The following is a 7,798-nucleotide window of genomic DNA, read 5'->3' as shown; positions in this document are numbered from 1 at the left end:
TTCTTCCTCTTTTACTAACAGAGCTGCAGCACGCTGGCGCCCCCACGGACTGGAGGGACATTACGGCTGTGCGCACCACCACCTGTATCGTTGGGCTAGTCACTTTGATTGAGATTCAGCAAGAAAATTACAGGGCCAAATTTTTAAAAGGTTTGATTTTGTTATTCCAAAATCATAAGTTAGTTTACCAGAATTTCATACACAAATATTATGTCCTAGCCCTTACAAAAACAATCAATGTATCTGAACTGAACCGTGAATGCAGTGCTACTTCCAGACTTGATGGGCCTGCTCATTGGTATGAAGAAATGCTAAGGATCTTATATATATATATATATATATATATATATGTATATGTGTGTGTATATATATATATATATATATATATATATATATATATATATATATATGTGTGTGTGTGTGTGTGTGTGTGTGTATTTTGTATGATATCCCGTAGGCTACACTTTTGCCAGTATGGGCTTGAAGTTTGCATGGACGTACAGGGACGTAATAAAAAAGTTGTCCCCTATGCCAGGGGTAGGAGGTCACTAGGAAAAAACATAGGCCTATGTTGCTGGATCAGTGTAAATTTACATAATTGGGACCCTTGATGGATTATGAGTGTGAGAATTAAATACAGAAGCAAATTTTCCTACACTTAGTTAAAAAAATAATTCTGACTGTGTAAAAAATGTTGTCTCTGGGTTTAATGGTCACCTGTGCATGAGCCTACAGTGCCTCTTCCTGGTGAATATAGGAACCTGTCAAAAGGAAAATTAAAAATAGTAGAAAAAGTTAGAACATTTGCACTCAAGAAAGGATGGATGGATTTCCCATTGAATTTCACTGTACTTTTTGGATTATATTGGCTCCCCTTTTCATTCAAATGACAAACCACATCTCCAAAAACTTAGTTCTCCCCAGATCTATGTATAAAACCATAATATCAGTTATATTAAAACCCAGTAAATCAAGAGAATCTCCCTCAGATTTTAGACCAATCGGTTTAATGAATTATGATAATAAAATATTAACTAAACTTATAACTAAACAGCTAGCTAATTTTCTACCAGATCTTATACATATGAATCAAACAGGGTTCATTAAAAATACCTACAAACAAATACAAGAACATGTTTTAGTATGATATAGTATGCAAAAAAAAGCACAAGATTTATCAATGATGACACCAAACCCTAACCCTAACCCTTATTTAGGGTCCTATAAATATAATTTACTAGTTGAGATCATAGACTTTGTAAGATTATCATATTAACACCCCACAGTTAAGATCTATACTAATAATTCACTGTCTAAGGAATCTCAATTAGAAAGGGGCATCAGGCAGGGTTGCCCCACCTCTTTTTGCTTTAGCAATCAAGCCACTTGCAGAGAGAATTAGACGAGACCCATAGGTTTGGTCACTAAACAATATACAAAAATATGATATAAACTGAATTTCTTAGCGAATAACATTTTGATGTACTTAACTGACTTTAAAAAATCAATATCTCCTTTGTAAAATAAATATTTCAGAGTATTCAGTGCTCTCAGATTGTAAGATCAATAAGGTAAAAACAAAAATAATGACAGCTGGGAAACACAAAAAACCACAGGATTTACGGAAATCATTTAAGTGGGCATCCAGTATTAAAAACTATAATAAGTGAAAATAAAATATATAAAGAAAATTTAATTTCACTACTCAATAACATGAAATCTGAACTGACTAAATGGATGACACGTCCCGTAAATCTTACAGGAAAAATCAGTTGTTTTAAAATGACATGGCTGCCTAAATTTCTATTCCTATTCTTAACAGCACCAATCACCCCACCAAAAATATTCTTTAAAAAAGCATATTCCATTTTTTCCAGACTTTATTTGGGGGGAAAAATCATAGAATTAAAAGGAAGGTTTTGCATATGCCAATATCAGAAGAGGGGTTTAATCTCCCTGATTTAGAATTATATCTCACAAGTCAATCATTTTATCTACGCCACACAATCAGAAACACAGGCGAGGAGCAATGGATTAATGTTGAAAATGCACAAGTCTATCCCCCAAACTTGCCAACATATATATTTTCCAATGACAGTGGCATAAACCCTGCAAATTTTGTGGTGATAAACCTAGCAGTTAGAGAAAAATAAAGAACATGTTAAGAGAGTTAATATCACTTCCAAAGAAAACTTCTTTATGAAACAATACTTGTATAGCTCTTCAAAGCTCAACATTAAGCTGGTCAGCATGGAGGGACAGAGGTATTGAAACTGTGAATTATGTTATAAATGGAAACAAATTTCTTTCCTGGACAGATCTGAAAAAAAAATCAGTTAACCTAATGAACTTTTCAGATCCATGCAACTCAAAAGTTTTTTCAAAACTTTCTATTTAGACTAATTTGGACAGAAGAGTAGTTTGGAGAAAATAATATTTGATGCAGAAACAGATAATAAAGTACCAGGCAAAGTTTATAAAACTCATACTCTGTAGATACTTTGCTACAACCCAAAATACAGCAGCAGAACCAGGATCTGAAAAGAAATATTAGTTTCAGATGGAGAGAATGTTGGACTTTAACAAGATATATAAGATATAACGTTCAATGAAAATTTGTTTAATCCAGTATAAAATAATGTAGAGAACATACTTCTCAAGAGATAGAGTGAGTAAATATGATGGGAATATGTCAGCTAACTGTCTCAAATGTGGTAATACAGACTCACTAACACACGCTATTTGGGAATGTAGCAAAATCCAAAAGATTTGGTTTGATATTGAATGGCGGTTGTCAGAAATATTGGGGATGAAATTTAATTTTAATCCATCTGTTTGTATGTTTCAAGATGTGCTACATAATACAGACATACCCACAGAGTTGGAGAATTGTTTTTTATCAATTATATTTAAGAAACTAATACTTGGATACTTGAAATCCACATATCCTCCACTGTCATGATGCCTAGTTAAGCTTTCTATAACCTTAAGGGATGATTTATTAACACACACTTACTGATCATCATTTGAAAAGTTCAAAATCTCTCCATTTATAGTCTCAAACCCTGTAACACCACAAATAACTTATCTGAGCTTGAATTCTTTCTAAATCTGCAATATGTTAGTCTGGAGGTATAAACTCAAGTCCTCTCAAACAGTTATTGACTAAAATTAAACTTTCGGTTGTAAGAAAAGAAAATGGTGCTGACTTCAGACTGTTTAAATACAGCATAGCTACTCTCACAGACAACAGAGCCTCCTACTTTCCTGTCAATCAGCTGCAGACCATAAACCTTCTCTAGACAGTCTGGATCTGACTAAAGTCCTGCGGGGAACAGATGTGAATACCAGCAGCCACTTGCTCTGCTGCAATTCACCATCTAACAAACGGGGCTAACTGCCACTGTTGCAACTAACTCTACAAATCCATCTAAAAGCTCCATCCACAGTCAGATGCGCTGGTGTTTTGCAGGCTAATGATAACTGTTGATAAATAGATATTTATTAGTCCTTTTGTAATTTTTATTGTGTGCCGCACAGCAATCGTCAGATAAAGGGACAATTAGAATATTCCCAACACCATAGTCAACACCAAAAAACAAAATCATCAACAACAGCGCCCCTCTTTCATTATACAGATGTATTCACCACATATCATGTGTTGGCTGTACTGTTCTCCTCTCATTTTGAATGTCCAATGCTTCACCAGTAACATCTTTGTCTAATCTCTTCAAGAAAAATTAAACATAGATATTGTCATCTTTTTATTGTCAAGACCTATTTTTAGTGATTCAACATCTCATTTTTGTCATTAAAAAAAGGTTTGTTGACAAATAACTTTTGTCTGTCATGTTAGGCAACAACATGTTGTCAAGCATCCTGGCCTCATTACCACGTGTTATGAAAGATGGAGGTAAGGGCTGGAGTTAAAGGTCAAGGCAACATGGTCAAGGCAGTCATCCCATTCACCTGACCACTGAAGAAGTAACTTTGCTAAGCGAAATGTGTTCAGTGTTTAGAATTAGGAACTGTATGTTATAATGAGAGGAGAAGAGATGGTGCAAAAGTTGTAAGGCATTTTGAAAAAAAAAAACAAAACAAAAAAAACAAAATTGCGAATAACATTTATTATAGCTTCCAGGGGGGTCAAGATGAAAAAAAAAAGTCACACCCCAGCCACCCCCCTCATCTGATAAATAAAGGACAGTACCTTAGAGGGAAGAGGGCAAGGCAGATGATGTAGCTGGAGCTAGTGTTTGTAGTTTACCTGCATCAACCCAAATAACTCCACTGTGCTAGCAAACATGATTTTGGGTCTTTGCAAACGCTGTACGCAGATGAGCGTGATTCCACAGAACTTGCCGTCTTGTAAATCCTTAGTGAATTTCGTTTCCACGTCACTTGGCCCTTTCATTAGATCTTCCAACTGGACAGGAATGTGATTTACAATCAACCATAATGACGTATGGCAAGGAAACCTTGCTGATGCTAAATCAGCTGTGTGTAGCCATGTGTTATCGCAGTGTGTGTGCTGGCTGATGGGCTGGGAGCTCTGGCTGAGGATCGGACGTGAGTGTGGCAATGCTACGAGGGTTGAATTTATTTACTGATTTGTTTGTTAGTTAATAAGTGCCCGACAACGCCACCTAGGGGAATTTCACCCCCAGGAAATACATCAGAGGGAACCACCACTCTAATATTAACAAGGTCACCCAGGTTCGAGAGGCACCAGAGACTGAGGAATTCCAAAATAAGGTATCAAAAGAAAGTTTATTAACAATATGTCAAAGATTAAAAGGCTGAACAAATCTCAGTGATGATGCAAGCAATAATATAATAATAATAATAATACGTGGCAAAATATTACACAATCCTCCCGGGTACCTTAACAGGTTGGTTGAGTTGCAAATAAAGTGCATGAGCTAGGTACAGGGCTGAGGGCTCACCAGGCGAGGATGACTGAGAGGGGAAGAAAGGTCCTGATGATACGCACCACACGTGAAGAAAAAGAGAAACCACACACCATCAAATGACACCCGGGTGCACTACTGTACAGGGAGTGAGGGGACCGCCACCGCAGGGATCAGTCACTCGCCACACCAACCCAGCAGCTCCTGTCCAAGAGAGAGAAGCAGATATTAAGCAAGGCAAGAGGGCAAAAAAAACAAAACTAAACCAAAAATGCCCCGACACCACACTCTGCCAGGCCCAGGAGGTCACCACCAAGGTTGATTGTGCTTCAGTTGCCGCTCACACACAGTTAACCCAATAAACCAAACAATAAAAAAAACAGAACTTGTGCAAAAATAACTGAATAACTAAACACAAAGTCTACAGAAAACAATGATCACAAAATCCGTACACAATAAAAATGAATATCTAAGTACAATACCAAAAGAAACAATAATCAACTAATGATTAAAAAGTTAACTGGCGTGGATCAGTCCTCCTAGTGCAGCTTTAAGTCCTATGCTGCGTGTTACTCCCACAGGATCCACACCACATACAGTGCAGGCAACACTCACGGGTCATCCAGAGGGATTTACTCCAGGCGTGCGAGACCGCACGCACACGCCGAACACACAATTATATACAAAGGAAAGAACAAAACGGAAAACAGTGGACACATATGTAAAAGAGTGGAGAGCTTGCTGCGGCGAATCCGCGACAGAACGGTAGACAGAACAGCAGCAGCAGCACAGCGGCCCACGCCAGAGGAGGAGCCACCTGCTGTGATACAGACTAAAATTAATACGTGAATTGCAATTAGATGGATTAAAACAATCACGCATACATACCCGTGAGTGAGGGCGCAGCGTCACAGGCAACAGGAGCGATAGGCACCAACCAACCACCTTTATAACTGCTAACAGCAAACAGAGACCAGAATCACATAACGTGCAGCCCGACAGAGCGCATGAGACATGCCAGACACAAACGAGCCAGCCTACCTGAGGGTTCCCAACGCAGTGCACGGATTATTACGCACGGCTCCGAGGCCACGCACTCCCAACCCCCGGCCAGAGTACAGGCCAACTCTGCCGGAGAGCAGAAAGCATATCAGACACGGCACCAATACAAGCTAGAGACGCAGTAATAGTGTCCGAGCCTACCTGGCAAAGTGAGCAGAGGAGACGCGCCGACCTACGTCTCAAGACAGCCACGTGGATCAACTCGAGGATGAGGTGGGAGGACGCACATCTGAGAGGCGCAGCCCTCCCCCATATATAGCTTTGGCTGGCCTCGCCCAGTACGCTGGTGAAATTGGATGATTGCTCCCAGCCCAGTGTCACTCAATGGGCAGGGAGCAAAGGGGCAAGCCTACACAGCTATCCACCTGACCCAGCACATAACTAACATGAGTGGAGAGGGGCTGTGCCGTCCTGCCACACTAGCAGTGGCACGGAGCCGAGCTAAACAACGTTATCTACACACACTGTGATGACAAACAGCTGCTTGAATATCAACAAAGTTTCTCTGATTTCCTCCGCTGCTCCTGCAATGCCGGGCAGGTATTTATTTACTGTTATAATCACTAAAAAGCAAAAAGCAGCATCTGCAGGCTATATCTCCAGTCAGCTAGCTAGCTAGCTAAGATTAGCAGGCTAACCCTACACTTTACATGTTATGATTTTGTTTTTTTTCTCTTTCTCTTATATGAAGTACATCAGCGAAAAGGGCGACATTTTGAAACACATTCATCGAACAGACCTGACAACAGGTGAAAAAGACAATTTCCCTTGGTAAATATGCCCACAAACATCAGCTCCTGCACAAATTAAACAACACAGCAATATTTCAGCATGTTCACAATGTTTAAGCTATCAGCCAAACTTTTAAAACATGTCTTAAACATGAAAATATGGGTCAGCAATGCAGCGTGCTTCTCCCATGAAGCACAGCAGCGAAAAGGGGAGAGGCCAACGCAAGACACACATTATACAGGGGGGCCTTCAAAACTGAACGGAGAGGTACAGGAACTGAACCTCAAACGTTCCACTTATTGACTTTGGATGCCTTACACATCTGGTTATAACTATTTATACAACAATTTTGTGTAATCGTAATAAAAAAATTACAAATAAATTTCACTCCGTTACACATGTTATTGCTGTATAATTAACCCTGTCACATTTGGGGGGATACTCCTGTACTGCCCATGGCATCTCCACACACTAAAAAAAGTGTGACTTTGCAATTTGGTCTGATCACCAAAGACTCTTCATATGTGTAAAGATTGTTGTGTGCCATGTTAATAAATTGATTTGTCCCAGGTCTCTCATGACTCTATGAGTTTTAGGGTTCTGTCTTACATTTCCTTTTTAAACCCATAACTCATTTAGCTGCATATAGGTAGCCAGTGTTGTTGTATGTGCAGCTACAGTATGAGTAAGTACATGTGGTTGAATGTGTGAACGAGCGAGCATGAGTGACAGCCAGAGAGAGACAAAATGTAAGAGTCCTGATAAGAATCAGTCCTGGGCAGCGTGCTATTGAGCACTCAAACCTTTTTGTCAAAAAAGCACATTACTTTTACAAACAGTTTAGATACAGAGGATGGCCGGTGTTTTTAGAAATGGAGGGAATGTCACATGCATGCTTAAACATAGACTAGTGATATATGAAATAACAAATATTGAAAGTCATTGCCAGGGAAAACATGTAGAAAATACTACTACTATGACTACTACCACTAATAATAATAATAATAATACACTGGACTTACATAGCGCTTTTATGGACACTCACAGACAATTTAAAAAGAAACAAAGTCGTTTCTTTCTCTCCACTGTTATAT

The 7,798-nt window shown here is 39.0% G+C and overlaps 1 pseudogene across 1 annotated transcript; it reads right to left on the bottom strand.

Moving 5' to 3' along the window:
* Nucleotides 1-4,713: 4,713 nt before the first annotated feature.
* On the bottom strand, nt 4,714-6,225 carry LOC148188169 (uncharacterized; annotated as a pseudogene). Its single transcript, XR_015778044.1, has 4 exons — nt 6,114-6,225; nt 5,952-6,038; nt 5,799-5,866; nt 4,714-5,114 (listed from the first exon to the last, which is right to left on the bottom strand). The product of XR_015778044.1 is annotated as an uncharacterized LOC148188169 (transcript).
* Nucleotides 6,226-7,798: the final 1,573 nt, after the last annotated feature.

Source organism: Plectropomus leopardus, chromosome 11, assembly GCF_026936395.1.
Source record: "Plectropomus leopardus strain MGB_pleo_1.0 chromosome 11, ASM2693639v1, whole genome shotgun sequence".
NCBI lineage: Eukaryota > Metazoa > Chordata > Actinopteri > Perciformes > Serranidae > Plectropomus > Plectropomus leopardus.
This window is presented reverse-complemented; position numbering and strand designations above follow the sequence as displayed.